Here is a 15,897-nt window from a genome sequence, read left to right as displayed (position 1 = left end):
GCTTCATCAGGTGCATTTACTTCACGACGGTGCATTTTACAGAGTATTTGCTGTCGAAAAAAATTGTTTTTGTTAAGGCAGGGAGGGAAGGTTATTAACTTGAGAGAAGGTCGAGTTAATTTGATGACGTAATTAGTTAAGGAGTTTAAGAGTAGGGAAGAAATTTGGGATTTTTAGAATTTGGGAACTTAGCATTTTGGGGACTAGGGAAATTGGAAATTTGGAAGTGTGGGAACTTGAGAATTTGGAAATTTGGAGAGTTGGGAATTTTGGGAATTTGGGAATTTGGGGAGTTGGGAAATTGGAGAGTTGGAAATTTTAGGAGTTGGGAATTTAGGGAGCTGGGAATTTGGAGAGTTGAGAACTTGGGGAGTTGGGAATTTGGGGAGTTGGGAATTTGGGGAGTTGGGAATTTAGGGAGTTGGGAATTTGGGGAGTTGGGAATTTGGGGAGTTGGGAATTTAGGGAGTTGGGAATTTGGGGAGCTGGGAATTTGAGGAGTTGGAAATTTGAGGAGTTGGGAATTTGGGGAGTTGGGAATTTAAGAGTTGGGAACTTAGGGAGTTGGGAATTTGAGGAGTTGGGAATTTGGGAAGCTGGAAATTTGAGGAGTTGGGAATTTGGGGAGTTGGGAATTTGGGGAGTTGGGAATTTGGAGAGTTGGGAATTTGGGGAGATGGAAATTTGGGGAGTTGGAAATTTGAGGATTTGGGAATTTAGGGAGTTGGGAATTTGGGAAGCTGGAAATAGAGTAGTTGGGAATTTGGGGAGTTGGAAATTTGGGGAGTTGGGAATTTGAGGAGTTGGGAAATTGGGGAGTTGGAAATTTGGGGAGTTGGGAATTTGGGAAGCTGGAAATCTGAGGAGTTGGGAATTTGGGGAGTTGGAAATTTGAGGAGTTGGGAAATTGGGGAGTTGGAAATTTGGGGAGTTGGGAATTTGGGAAGCTGGAAATCTGAGGAGTTGGGAATTTGGGGAGTTGGAAATTTGAGGAGTTGGAAATTTGAGGAGTTGGGAATTTGGGGAGTTGGAAATTTGGGGAGTTGGGAATTTGAGGAGTTGGGAATTGGGGGAGTTGGGAATTTAGGGAGTTGGGAATTTGGGGAGCTGGGAATTTGGGGAGATGGAAATTTGGGGAGTTGGAAATTTGAGGAGTTGGGAATTTAGGGAGTTGGGAATTTGGGAAGCTGGAAATAGAGGAGTTGGGAATTTGGGGAGTTGGAAATTTGGGGAGTTGGGAATTTGAGGAGTTGGGAAATTGGGGAGTTGGAAATTTGGGGAGTTGGGAATTTGGGGAGCTGGGAATTTGTGGAGTTGGAAATTTGAGGAGTTGGGAATTTGGAAATGTGGAAATGTGGAAATGTGGAAATTTGGAAAAAATCTAAAATGTAATATTTTATAGATTTCAAAATCTGAAAAATTTTTGAAATTTAGAAATTTTGTTATAAATGTGTCATTTGATAAAATCGTAATCCCTCAATCTGTTAAACTTCTAAAATAACAAAATAATGTATATTCATCAATCCGTAAATTTATAAGTAAAATTTGAGAACCTCTCACTCTTCAAAAATTAACAGAATACCGCATTTAACCAGTTAATTTTTTATCAACCGACTTATTACAACAATATGACCGTTTCGTTGAAACAAAGTTGCAATAGTGTGTTCATTTATGTGTGCAAGTATATATATGTACCTATATATGTATATGTATGTATTTGAGGACGTAGCGAAACGGTTTTCCAGTGGCACAAGGGAAATGTAGGTTTCGCGAGAAAAGGGGTGTGAGTCGAAACGGTCGGGTGATACAGTTGAGGTTTACACGCTCGCACTTTATTCGCTTGATGAAGCGACACGCTCGCGAGCAGCGTGCCAAATTCGCGACCTAAATCGATCTTGGCAATTTAAGGATATTGCCAGTTAATGAACGATCATCCATGAATATAGCATACCATGTAGAGTAGATGGTTGCTACTGGAATATCGATTCTGCCCTCGTGAAGCAATTTACATCTATTTTGACAGTTACTAACGTTTGCACGTATGTACATATGCACATGATATGCATATAATATTTACTGGGAAATGGTTGGATATATCGATTTCGATTTTGGAATAACAAACATGTGAACTTTGCGAGTTCTATTCTTAGAGATGAAAATTTTCAGCTTTCAAACTTTTTGATAGTTTGTCGCGTTTTTTCGTTTTTGAGTTTCTAAATTCTTAGACTCCGAATTTGCTATATTTCAAAATTTCAAAAATGTAAAGATTTTAAGTTACCTGAATATAATCTTTGAATTCTTGAATTGTTTAATTCTATAATTACTAATGTTTCAAATATCTGAATTCCTAAATTCTCAAAATCTCAAATTTTCCAACTTATCAAGCTTTCACATCCCTAAATTCTAAAATACAGAAATTCTCAAATTCCTCAAATGTCCACATGAGCAAAATCCCATATGTGAATGTAAAATACCTGAATCCCTAAATTCTCAAAATCTTAAATTTTGCAACTTATCAAGCTTTCACATCCCTAAATTCTAAAATACAGAAATTCTCAAATTCCTCAAATGTCCACATGAGCAAAATCCCATATGTGAATGTAAAATACCTGAATCCCTAAATTCTCAAAATCTTAAATTTTGCAACTTATTAAGTTTCCAAATCCCTAAATTCTAAAATACAGAAATCCTCAAATTCCTCAAATGTCCACATGAGCAAAATCCCATATGTGAATGTAAAATACCTAAATCCCTAAATTCTCAAAATCTTAAATTTTGCAACTTATCAAGCTTCCATATCCCTAAATTCTAAAATACAGAAATCCTCAAATTCCTCAAATGTCCACATGAGCAAAATCCCATATGTAAATGTAAAATACCTAAATCCCTAAATTCTCAAAATCTTAAATTTTGCAACTTATTAAGTTTCCAAATCCCTAAATTCTAAAATACAGAAATCCTCAAATTCCTCAAATGCCCACATGAGCAAAATCCTATATGTGACCACAAAATATTACAAAAAATTTCTTAAACGTTTCCTCCATTTTCCTAAAGTATCAGGGATTACCAGGGCGCAATAAAAATGTCGGATATAGTTAAAACGATAGCAGCCGGAAATCGTTGTAACGTTTGAAACGGCTACTTCACGATGGCAATAATACGAATAAAACGTGAAGGAATGAGGTAGAATATTGTTACGAGAGGACGGCTAAATTGGATATACACATCGTTACCAGAGAACTTTCAACTCGTTTCTTAAATTCTTCGTGTTTTTCTTCTGTTTCTTTGAACGCGTTATTCTGGATTACCTCGCTATACCATTTGATACTTTCCTGATTTAATCTGCTAAGTCAATATTACGATAAAGTAAATTAATTGCGCTGCATCTCCTGCGAACTATTTGTATTTCGTTCTTTAATTAAAAAAGTAGTTCAATATGAAGTCTAAGAATTACAAGAAAATGGTGGTGTTATATAATTGAAGATTTCTATCTGTGTTATCTAATAAATTGTACCATTATTTTTCCTGATATATATATATATATATTTATTTTAATGAAGATGCTTGCTAAAATAAATGTGTATTTATTTAATCTATTGTATCGTATTGTGTTGTATTTACTTTAATCACATTGTTGCAATATTTGTTATTTATTATAGAAGTGGTTTGTTTGAAATGAAAGGTCGATTTATGGTATTAAGAAGAATGTTTATTCTTTAACTGATTTTATTCACTACAATCTTGATTCTATTTACAAAAGTCAATTTTAAACACATGTATTGCTAAAATCAAGCTCACATTTCAAATTCCATTTTCTTCAGAAATTCGGTCAAATTAACCTTAAAAGAGTACATAAATTTTTCAGTTCAGAATTTAAAATAATTTCACTCAAAAATAAATACTTGACTCACTATTATTATTATCTAAATATTATGTTATATTGTTATTTAAAGATAACCTACATTGTCTTCGAATATACAAGCATCTCCATTAGTACACTTCAATCATATTATTCAATGTACACACCTAACGTGCATATCTAATACACGTATCCAATGTACATATTGATTAGAACATACCTCTCTACAAGTTCTCCCAAATTAGACATCGCAAAAGTCATATAAAGTTCAATACATAAATGAAGAATCATGTCCTCAAAAAGAAGTGGAGGTAGTGCGTTCGATAAATAAAGAAATTCATTTCGATCGTGATTCATCTGCCTTTGGATTTCAATTTCCCCATGGCAACGTTACGATGGCAGAATAAATAAAAAGCCACGTAGTAAGATGTTTTCCGGCTGCTTGTAAAACAGGGCACACATCGGAGATTTTACGCGCGGTTATCCGACGCGATTGGATAGGCGACGAAGCGGGGCAGTTACGACGGAGGAAATGGCGGCCGGTTGGAAAAGTAAACGAAAACATCGGAGAAACCGGGAGAGAGTAAACCGTGAAACTGCAGGAAGGATGTACGGATTGAAAACAGGCTGTAGCCAACGGCAACCTTCATATCCTTACCGCTTATCACGATTTATCCACTCGTATATCTTGAATATTAAAACTGAGCCTTCATAACAGTGTAACTGGAGCGTGAATGTAAGCCTCGCTTCTGACTTTATGTTTCTGGCTTTGTTTGCAACATATTTCGAGAACACGTGACAAATGAATATGGGAGCCAGTGAAAAGTGTTTAGGATTACAGGAAGGTTATGTGACTGTCGGTCGTGTACTTTCGGTACTGTGAACTCAAATGGTCTGGTTGGAAAGATAAAATTAAATATAAGGTACATTTAAAATAAGTAAGAATAAATTTTTATAAAGTTATTTTTACATGGAGGTTCCAGAAAATCTGGAATTTTAAAAACGGAGGTTCCGGAGAAAGTCTCAGTAATTTTAAAGATGGAGGTTTGGACTATATTTTTATTTCACAAATGTAGGAAATTAACTTAAATTTTTCTTTGAAACTATATATTGTACTGTACTGTAACTTTGAAACTATAATATTGTACTGTAGTTTCATTAATTGAGAGGTCTTTAAACAGAGGGTGTAATTATCAGCATCGATCGCCATCACTGTGGAGTGTCCTAATTAAATTTCTCTCTAACATACTGTTTATCTCAATCGACAAGTATTTTTCTGTTAATTAAAAGGTTTGTATATGTAGTTACTTTTCAAGCTTCAAATTTCACATTGCTGCCTAAAAAATATTCTGCTGCTTTATTTTACCAATTTGTATTAAACTTCCACCTATAACACTTTGAGTATGTTAAATGTGTTATCTAATTATATCTTCAACGAATTTGACCAATTATTCTGACATTCAGATATTTTTATTATATCAAGTATTTATCAGAATGAGGTACGTGAAAACATGTCATAAAATGGATGATTAACTCAAATACAATGTATTAAATTTGATATATGACGCGTTAAACTTGAACATGTTTTTGATGTATAAATCATTTAATATGTAAATCAAATTTGCTGACATATGTATTAACTTCTATAATTCTATCTACAATTTCAATATTGCAGTACCTATTTTGAAGAAACCTAGAATTCTGTCTGAACTCAGCTATTTTTATTACTATATCTTCAAGTATCCACCACAATAATCAATTACGAGATATGTGACAACGTGTCTCATAAAATGGATGATTGACTAAAACTTCCTGAACCATCCAAAAGTGGTTAGGCTAGCAGCCAAAGTGATTAACATGAACGTATTAAAATTGTGACATAAAGCAAAGATAACAGTCGTAATAATTAGTATTACCTTCTATAATCTTCGATAGCAATATTTCAAATTTTCCACCTGAATATTCCGCGAAAAATATAAACAAGCCAACTAGTCGTACCGCAGAAATTAATCGAGTCCCAGTAAATATTCCAGAACGAAGCAGACAGGGTAAATTATCGCGGGTTACTTAATTCCGGTTGCACGGTCGCGCAACGTGCCATCAGCGATAAATCAAATGTAACGGTGGTAAGCAGCTTCCTGGAAAAATCTCGCTGCACCCGGTCGCAGCCGGCTATATATCGAGTTGGCCCTTTTTTACCCGCCAAGATAAATTTTCCAATTTCCGAATGACGTCGCCTTCGCGGCTTGAGATCTCGTCGCGACCGGATAATAGAAACCGCGTTTCTATATCCGCGGTCCGCTAAGAGCCACCCCATTTAAGTCGCGAGCTCAAGCACCACCGATTCATCTTGGTTTTACCGGGGTTACCGATGCAGCCATCTTGAGAAAAAACTGCGAATAAAATACGATTCCGAATAAACTAACCGTATGAGCCAACGTGATTCCTTCTTTTCCATAAAACTTCGTCCCCTTTTTTCGCCACTAGAATTATTGAGACATTTTCGAAATTTCAAGCTTTTTAGATTCTTAGTAAGTTTTTCGATTTACGGATTGAATTCACAAATTTTTACATTTTTGAATTCTCAAATTTTTTAAAGTATTTCAACTTTTTACATGTAAAAACTTTGTAATTTTTTAATATTTAAGTTTCCAGATCTTTTAATTTCCAAATTTCTGGATCTCTAAGATTAAACGGTTTTAAATATATGTGCAATTATTTCATTGTTATAAAATTTGGATCCACTTGATGTTTATGAATAATCTTGAATATATATTAGTTTATTTCTAACACCAAACTTATCCACATATATTCATGATATTGTTAAAAAATTTGGATCACGTGATGTTGATGAATAACCATAAATACCCACATATATTTGTGATATTATTAACAAATTTGGATTACGTGATGTTTATGAATAATCATAAATATACGTTGGTTTATTTTTAGCATCAAACCTACCCACATATAAAAGTATTTGAATCCACATGATGTTTATAAATGACCATAAATAAACGTTGGCTAATTTTCAACATCAAACCTACTAAAATATAATGCACGTAATTTGAAATTAAAAATAAAATAGATACAAAAATTAATACTTTCTCTATCAAAAGCAATATAGGTTTTAAGAAAAGTATCTTACTAAAATTTGTAGTTTAAAAGAACTTATGAATTCATCAAACATTTGGTAATTTTAGCATTAAATCTGCGTGCCCGATAAACCAAAATGCTCGATATTCAAAATTAATTCAACAAATGCGAAAGTTTCGCAAGCTCGTTACATTTTTTTTCTGTTACAGGTAAAATTTTATTGGAGCAACTCAATATCCGTGAAATGCGAAATCTCGAATTCGCGAAATCCACAGTGAGGCATGTAACGATCGATCGAAGCGGCAATTACCGAAATGAAAATTTTGATCGTTGGTCGTCGGCAAAGGTCGGTGGAAAAGTTTAATTACCAACTCATCCGCGACGCGATGTTATTTTAATTAATTTCGAATTCAGGCGTGAATTGTTGCGCGATACTCGTGCACCGATACAATTATCGCGGACGTGGAAGTTTTTAACCTGTCCGCCAAAATTCGCGAAATTTTGACCGCGCTGTTCAGTCTGTTTCGGAATCCGCTCTTCAATTAGAACGTTTCGTGCCACTTGGTTATCGCGAAGTTTTAATTAATGCCGACGCGGCAACGCATCGATTTTTATTTCGCTTCTGTGTTTTTTGCGAATTCTGAATTCCGCGAAACGCGCCGTATTCGACTGCCGTCACGGAACAATTATTTACGTTTGAAAAGAATTCGGCGAAATTTCGATTCGAGAATTTCCCGCGACTGTTCCGATCGATGTATTAATAATGAATCCCGGGGCGCAACAGTCTTTTTTCCCGGTAATTCGATGGAATAATTTATTCCAGCGCGAGCGAGCGTCCACGCGTTCTCCTCAATTTAGAGCCGGCAAATTTATACACAACGATTCTCGGTGTTCTGCAATTGAAATTAGTAAATCGCTGGGATGCCATGCGGTGGACAGTTAATTCCGAACGTGTCAGGTAATTCAGTAAGCTGACAAAAACCGGCCGGGCTAAATAACAAAAGGAAAATTGGTCGTCTATCCAAAACGATGTGCTCGGCGTGTTTCGCGTAAAATTCCGGCCCTCCGATACGCGGCCGTTCTATAGACAGCTTTCATTTTGGCAGCGTTCTGGTTTTCCGCAATTAGATCCCGAGCACCGCGGCAACGCGCAATCTGATAGAAATTCAAATAGATCTTTCGCGACAGCGCAAAATAATATTGCTCGCTGACTCGCAGCGAACCGCCGGTTTGCCGCTTAACGAAACGAACGACCAACTTGAATTAATTGGTTGCTTCGTTGACTTTGAATTGCTTCGACCACGATCGGAAAATCGGACACGAATTAAATTGATTAAATGCCGTCGCAGAGAGGCGAATTCGTGGCTGCTGGAATTACTTGGGACGGTAATGGGATCTGATGACTAAACAATTCTTGAGTATGGAGAGTTGAACATTGGGAATTTTGGTTTTTATATTTTTTAACTTCGAGATTTTTGGATTTTTGGGATTCGAAATTTGCATACTATTTAATTTGTGGTTTTAGGTTTTTGGATTTCCAGCTTCCTAAATTACTAGATTTCTCAAATCCTAGATTCTCAAATTCCAGAATTCCAGAATTTCAGAATTTCAGAATTTCAGAATTTCAGAATTTCAGAATTTCAGAATTTCAGAATTTCAGAATTTCAGAATTTCAGAATTTCAGAATTTCAGAATTCCAGAATTCCAGAATTTCAGAATTTCAGAATTTCAGAATTTCAGAATTTCAGAATTTTAGAATTTCAGAATTTCAAAATTCCAGAATTCCAGAACTCCAGAATTCCAGAACTTCAGAATTCCAGAATTCAAAAATTTCATAATTTTATAATTCCAAAATTCCAGAATTCCAGAACTTCAGAATTTCAGAATTCCAAAATACCAAAATTTCAGAGTTCTAGAATTCCAGAATTCCAGAATTGCAGAATACCAAAATTGCAAAGTTCTAGAATTCTAGAATTCCATAATTCAAAAACTCCTGAATTCTAGAATTCCATAATTCAAAAACTCCTGGATTCTAGAATTCCAGAATTCCAAAATTCCAGAATTCCAAAATTCCAAAATTCCAAAATTCCAAAATTCCTAAATTCCAAAATACCAAAATTCCAAAATTCCAAAATTCCAAAATTCCAAAATTCTAAAATTCCAAAATTCCAAAATTTCAAAATTCTAAAATCCCAGAATTCCAGAATTCCAAAATTCCAAAATTCCAAAATTCCAAAATTCCTAAATTCCAAAATACCAAAATTCCAAAATTCCAAAATTCCAAAATTCCAAAATTCCAAAATTCCAAATTCTAAAATTTAATTACTTTGTTGACACTTATGAATCACATACTAACACGTTGACAGCAATGTCATCTACATATGAAGCACTTACGATTCTCTGCTAATTTAACATGTGTCTTACTAAAAATTTGTTGACTTTCTTAATCAAAAGTTCTCGCATTAATTACATGAATCTGTAGAAAATAAATGCAACAATATAGTCTGACAATATCTGGTCAAATTTATTAAAATTGAAACATCACAGGATTTTCAATTGCTTCATTATGGCAGTCAATGTAATTAATTCGAAATGTACTGATCTCAATGTATGTACAATAAAGCGTGGCTTTGTAACGTACAGCAATATACATACGGTACGATACATCACTCATTTCCGTAACACAGTTTGTGCGCATGTAGATCGGAAGATCGTAGACGTGTTAAATAAATACGCTCCTGTAATAGGTGCAAGAAGCAAGATTGTTATGCAACACACGAGAGTACGTATTTGTTAGTTCTCTAGTAGATACCGTAACAGTAGATGTTGTTCGTGCTGACATAGGCGTGTCTGAGAATTACCAGACGAATCTACTTGAACAGCATGGTAGGACGAAGGAAGGAAGCAAAGTTGCAGAGGGAGGGAGAATGATAGAGTACACGAGTTCTCGGGTTGCTGTAATCATCGATTTACGTGTTCAGCGAAATTCGGTCTCGTCGCGTTAATAAATTAATGGAACAGTGAAGTGGATACCAACTTAGGTATTTACCTTAAAGTAAATTTTCAATGAATGCCTGTTATCAGAATTCATCGATTATACCGGACGATGTGTTTGAACGTCCGATAAATGAACGCCTGTCGTAAACACGGTGGTTTAAAAGTCATTTTCCGACTTTCATTTTTTGTAAACTTCTTGAAAATAAAGCTTGATGATGGTAGTTTAGAATAGTCGTTCTTGAATCCATGGATTATGCCGAACGATATATTTGAACGTCCGATAAATGATCACTCCAGAATCAATTTCTGAAACTTTTCGTAAACACGGCGGATCAAAAGTCAGTTTCTGAATTTCTTTTACTGTAAACTTCTTGGACTTAAAACTTAATGACGACAATTTCGAGGAAAACAATGAATAGTTGCAATCTAATCTATCGATTATACCAAACGGTGTGTTTGAACGTTCGATAAATGACCGTTCAATAAGTGATCACCAAATGAAGAATCATTTTTCTATTTTTGTTTTACAGTAAACTTCTCTAAAATAATTCTAAATTATAATTTTAATAGAAAATACAAAATGAGTGAATTCTAAATGCAAAATCTTTGAACAAATAAGTCATTGTTAATACATTATTATACTAATAAATTTTACTGTTTCAATTAATGAATTATTTTCTGACTCGGTTTAATATTTTTCTATGTAGAAGGTAATCAGTTAAAATCAGTAACTTCGTATTGTGTAAACCACAAGAATTTATAACTGGGACGTAGAAAATTGAGCGGCGCATATGGATCGATAATCCTCGTGGTTACTTAACTCGAAATTAATATAAATATTACGGGAATGTTGGGAGCTTTGGAAAACCGCGAACTTTCACGTTCGCTTCTAATAACTGCTCAGCTAACAATTACTGGGTCAAATGTAATTTGATTCAATAGAAAATTGCTAATGAGCAAATTATTACTGCTTCGCGTTAAATGTAGCACGTTCTTCTAGATGCGGTTTATTATTCATACCTGGATTAACTCAACGTTTTAATGGACACATTAAAAGCTTAGTTATACTGAGCGAAGTTTGTGGAGATTTTCATTTATTATAAACGTTTAGTAAACTACTTGCTTAACTCTGATCTATCTAATATTTATAATTAGATAATGAGGATGAAAAATCTGCGGTCGTTACGAAATTTAGAGTTTGAATATTTAAATTTAGGATTTGAATATTTAGGGATTTTTTAATTTAGACCTTTGCTGATTTGGAAATTTTCAAGTTTAGAAGTTTGGGGATTCTCATATGTGGAAGTCTGAAATTTTGAATTACGGAGAGTTGGGAGTTTGGAATTTATGATTTTGGAAGTTTGGAATTTGGAGATTTGGAGATTTGGAGATTTGGAGATTTGGTAATTTGGAGATTTGAGGATATGGAAATATGGGAATATGGGAATATGGGGATTTGTAGATTTGGAGATTTGGAGATTTGGAGATTTGGTAACTTGGAGATATAGGGATATGGAAATATGGGAATATGGAAATTTGTAGATTTGGAGATTTGGAGATTTGGAGATTTGGAGATTTGGAGATTTGGTAACTTGGAGATATAGGAATATGGGAATATGGGAATATGGGAATATGGAGATTTGTAGATTTGTAGATTTGTAGATTTGGAGATTTGGAGATTTGGAGATTTGGAGATTTGGAGATTTGGAGATTTGAAGATTTGGAGATTTGGAGATTTGGAAATTTATATATTTGGACATTTGTGTATGTGTAGATTTTTGGATTTCGAGTTTTTAAAATTTGTAGATTAGAAGATTTTGGAAATCACAAATTTGTGAATTTAAACATTTGAAAAATGTAAAAACTTAAAAATCTGTTGCCACATTTGAAAATCTAAAAATTTCCAAATGTTTAAAGAACCTTCGAAATTTCAGAAATTCAATGGTTCAATAATTTGATAATTTAGAAAATTGCTAACACACGAATTCGTAATCATATAAATTCAAAAATGTGTTAATACATAAAACTGTTAACATTAATAAAAATACAAGTTCAGCCGCCCAGTTAAGAAGAGCGTTTAGGCCAGATCGAGAATCTGGAACGAAGACGTTGACAATGGTAGATAACGAACAGTCGTGCGCATAAAATAGGTCGAGTCTACCCATTGTCCTTCCAAGCAATATGTGTGTAGTGGGCTGGTGTGTACGATAACAACGAGACTCAAAATATATTGGTCCTCGTAGACGCGATTCAGTCGGGGCTCGTGAAAAGTACACGGAGGAAATAGGACTGAAGGGAATTTAAAGCATAGTGTTGGACCGAGTCAAAAATACGAAGAAGAAAAAAACACGAAAAATCCATAGAGACAAAGGGAAAACATCTGCAGTGTACAACTAAAAAAAAATAAAAACGTGAAAGTAAAAAATTGTGCTATAGAGAAATAGTGGGAGAAGACGTATTGCCGAAAATCCCGACGAAAAAGAATGAAATTTAGTTGGAGGCGACGAATTAATGGGCTGAATCGAGTGGCGGGATTGAACCAGCAATGAAAAGCACGTACGCAGCACTTTGAAAAGGCATCTTTGAAATTAACGCGACGAGTGTTCCTTCCTCGATATCGATCTGATTTTCAATATGCCGCTTCAACAAATTTACTCATGGCGTTCCATCATCTTGTCGGGGCGCGTTCACTCCGGCTTTCATCAACTTTGAAATCGTGTCACCGGCATCGGGATCCTCTTTTCATTCTGCCGTCTAACCGCGTTCCCTGTCATTTATGTCGGCGCTTCTAATTAATCAGCTGACACTTTACCTACTTCTTTCCCCGTATCACTATCGCTGCTTTGATTGCGTTATGCTTCCGCCCGCTCTCCTATAATCCGGCCCTCGAATTACGCCGACCGTCGTATGCGAGAGCCAATGTAATTACCGTCACGCGTTCGCGATGAGTCTTATGTGCTTCCTAATTGAATTCTGTAATTTTCATTTCTCTTGGTGCATCTGGGCTTTAGTGACTGGATAGTTGAGTCTTGGGGATGGTATTTGAAGGTTTTTGGATTTGGGGATGCAGGGATTTGGGGATGTAGAGATTTGGGGATGTAGAGATTTGGGGATGTAGGAATTTGGGGATGTAGGGATTTGGGGTTGTAGGGATTTAGAGATGTAGAGATTTGGGGGTGTGGAGATTTGGGGATGTAGAGATTTGGGGGTGCGGAGATTTGGGGATGTACAGATTTGGGGATGTGGAGATTTGGGAATGTAGGGATTTGGAGATGTAGAGATTTGGGGGTGTGGATATTTGGGAATGTAGGGATTTGGGGGTGTGGAGATTTGGGGGCGCGGAGATTTGAGAATGTAGGGATATGAGGATGTAGAAATTTGGGGGTATGGAGATTAAGGGATGTAGAGATTTGTGAGTGCGGAGATTTGGGGATGTGGAGATTTGGGAATGTAGGGATTTCGGGATATAGAGATTTGGATATGTGGATATTTGGACACTTGGAGATTTTGATATGTAGATATTTAGATATGTGGATATTTGGGCATGTGGAGATTTTGGTATGTAGATATTTAGATATGTGGGGACTTGGACATGTGAATATTTGGATATGTGGATATTTGGACACTTCGAAATTTTTATATGTGAATATTTAGATATGTGGGGATTTGCATATGTAGATATCCAAATATGAGTGTAGAAATTTGAGGGTGTAGGCATTTGAGAACATATGTACCTGAAAGTATAGGTACCTGGAAACATAGAAATACAAGAATACACCAATTGAGTGACCTAAAAATTTGAGAATACAATTTGAAGACCTACAAATTTAAAAATACAGAAATTCAGAGATTTGAATCTACAGCTTTGGAAACGTAATTTTGCCGATATAGAAATTAAACATACATTTGAGTTAATGTAACAAATCAAACAGAATCTGTTTTATATCATAATTTTCTACCAAGTCATATACAGATAATAAATAATTTGTCCATTTCTACCCGCATTAACAATTGTGATCGGCACAATAGCGCAGTCTAGCATTCAGAAAAGTCATCATAAACTGCGGACATTTTTCTCCCATTCTTTTTACCGCTTCCCTTATCATGCATTATTCTTCGCTTATCTGTTTCTTTCATATACCCTCCGTCTCGTCAACGTGTCCTCTTTTTTCCCGTCATTTTCCGCTTCCGTCATAAGAAACGCTCGACAAACACCGAGGAGAAAATTCTCTGGGACTTCTGGCAGCCATTCGAGGCGTTACACAAAAACAACTTTATTATATTCTCGTAGTCTGCTTACAGCAGGCTTGAGTAGAAGTGTGATTATTGGTATTGTTGTTAAGACGATTATTATTGAAATTGTGTCGATAATTCGATACACCGATGATATTGGTAAAGTGTCGTTAAGGTAAACTCTAAAGTATTATAAGAGTGATTGATCAATTAGGTGGAGTGTGTATTTGTGGCAATTATTCAATAATTGTTAAATTCACAAATTTCTTAATGTCAAGATTTTCATATACCCAAATTCCAACATTCTTAAATTTCTATAAGCTGAAATTCCTATATTCTCAAATTTCTGTGAGCTGAAATTCCTATATTTCCGAATTTCCATGCGCTGAAATTCCTATATTTTCAAATTTCCATGCGCTGAAATTCCTATATTTCCAAATTTCCATGCGCTGAAATTCCTATATTCCCAAATTTCTATGAGCTGAAATTCCTATATTTCCGAATTTCCATTCGTTGAAATTCCTATACTCCCAAATTTCTATGAGCTGAAATTCCTATATTTCCGAATTTCCATTCGCTGAAATTCCTATACTCCCAAATTTCCATTCGCTGAAATTCCTATACTCCCAAATTTCTATGAGCTGAAATTCCTATATTTCCGAATTTCCATGCGCTGAAATTCCTATATTCCCAAATTTCTATGAGTTGAAATTCCTATATTTCCGAATTTCCATTCGCTGAAATTCCTATACTCCCAAATTTCTATGAGCTGAAATTCCTATGTTTCCGAATTTCCATTCGCTGAAATTCCTATACTCCCAAATTTCTAAATCCCCGATTCCTATGGCTTAGATCTCTATATCCCTAAATTCCAACAACCCAAATTCCCACGCCGCTAACTCCCTTTATCCCTTAATTCCCTACTTCCCAAACCCCATATTCCCAAATTAAAAATTTCCCAAATTCCACACGCATCGTTAACAACATCTCAACAGTCCACTCTTAGCATCCTCAAATATCAACAAAACCTCAATAAAGAATCGATAATGTCAAAATAATTCCAGGATCAAGAGGTCGAAGTAAACATCGTCCTCTTGGGAAAAAATCGCTACGATCCAACAAAGTCGATCGTACAATCGGTTCGGTTCGTTGGAAAATCTTTTGTCACGGTGGATTGCACAGGTAGCGGCGTTATATCGAATGCAAGCCCGTTTCTCGGGTACGGTTTACTTGATAGTAAGTCGCAGCGGAGGAAACGGGCCATGGAGGTTCACTAGAATGGCGGGTCGTAGCAACGGAAGGTGAAGCAATAAATTTCTTCGAATTGTGACGCTTGCCTCTTACTTTCGCGGGACTATTGTTGAAAAGAACACTGTAGGCCGGGTTCTTTTCTTTATGTGTAACTTTAGGACGCGATAAAACAGCTCTCCGCGAAAGTAAACTTCATCGACTGCATTGTTGTTGCATGCTGCTTGCTCGAAGATTTACTTCTCGACGGTTTAATCGTTGTTTCATTTTTTAACGCTCCTCGTTTTATCCTATCGTCAAGACGATTGAGATTGAATTATTTAAAAGTTAAATATTATTGATTTTTTTACTTGATATAAGTGCACATTAGATTAGTACTTGATTAATATTAAATTAATTCTAGATTTCAGTTGATAAATTGCTTAACTGCTTTAATGAAATTAATTAAGTAAGCTTATTGACAT

General features: G+C 35.4%; 1 protein-coding gene across 11 annotated transcripts in view; it reads left to right on the top strand.

Moving 5' to 3' along the window:
• The window catches only part of KaiR1D (Kainate-type ionotropic glutamate receptor subunit 1D), a 349,648-nt gene that overhangs the window by 66,177 nt on the left and 267,574 nt on the right, over nt 1-15,897 (top strand). Inside the window, exon 2 of one of the 11 annotated variants that reach the window (XM_076535668.1) lies at nt 7,165-7,301. The exons of the other annotated variants lie outside the window; for them this stretch is intronic. The gene's annotated coding sequence lies outside the window, so the exon portion shown is untranslated. The remainder of the gene's footprint in view (nt 1-7,164; nt 7,302-15,897) is intronic. 11 annotated transcript variants of the gene reach the window in all.

Source organism: Megachile rotundata, chromosome 9, assembly GCF_050947335.1.
Source record: "Megachile rotundata isolate GNS110a chromosome 9, iyMegRotu1, whole genome shotgun sequence".
Taxonomy (NCBI): Eukaryota; Metazoa; Arthropoda; class Insecta; order Hymenoptera; family Megachilidae; genus Megachile; species Megachile rotundata.
Note: the sequence above shows the minus strand (reverse complement) of the source record. Positions and strands in the feature narration are given on the sequence as shown.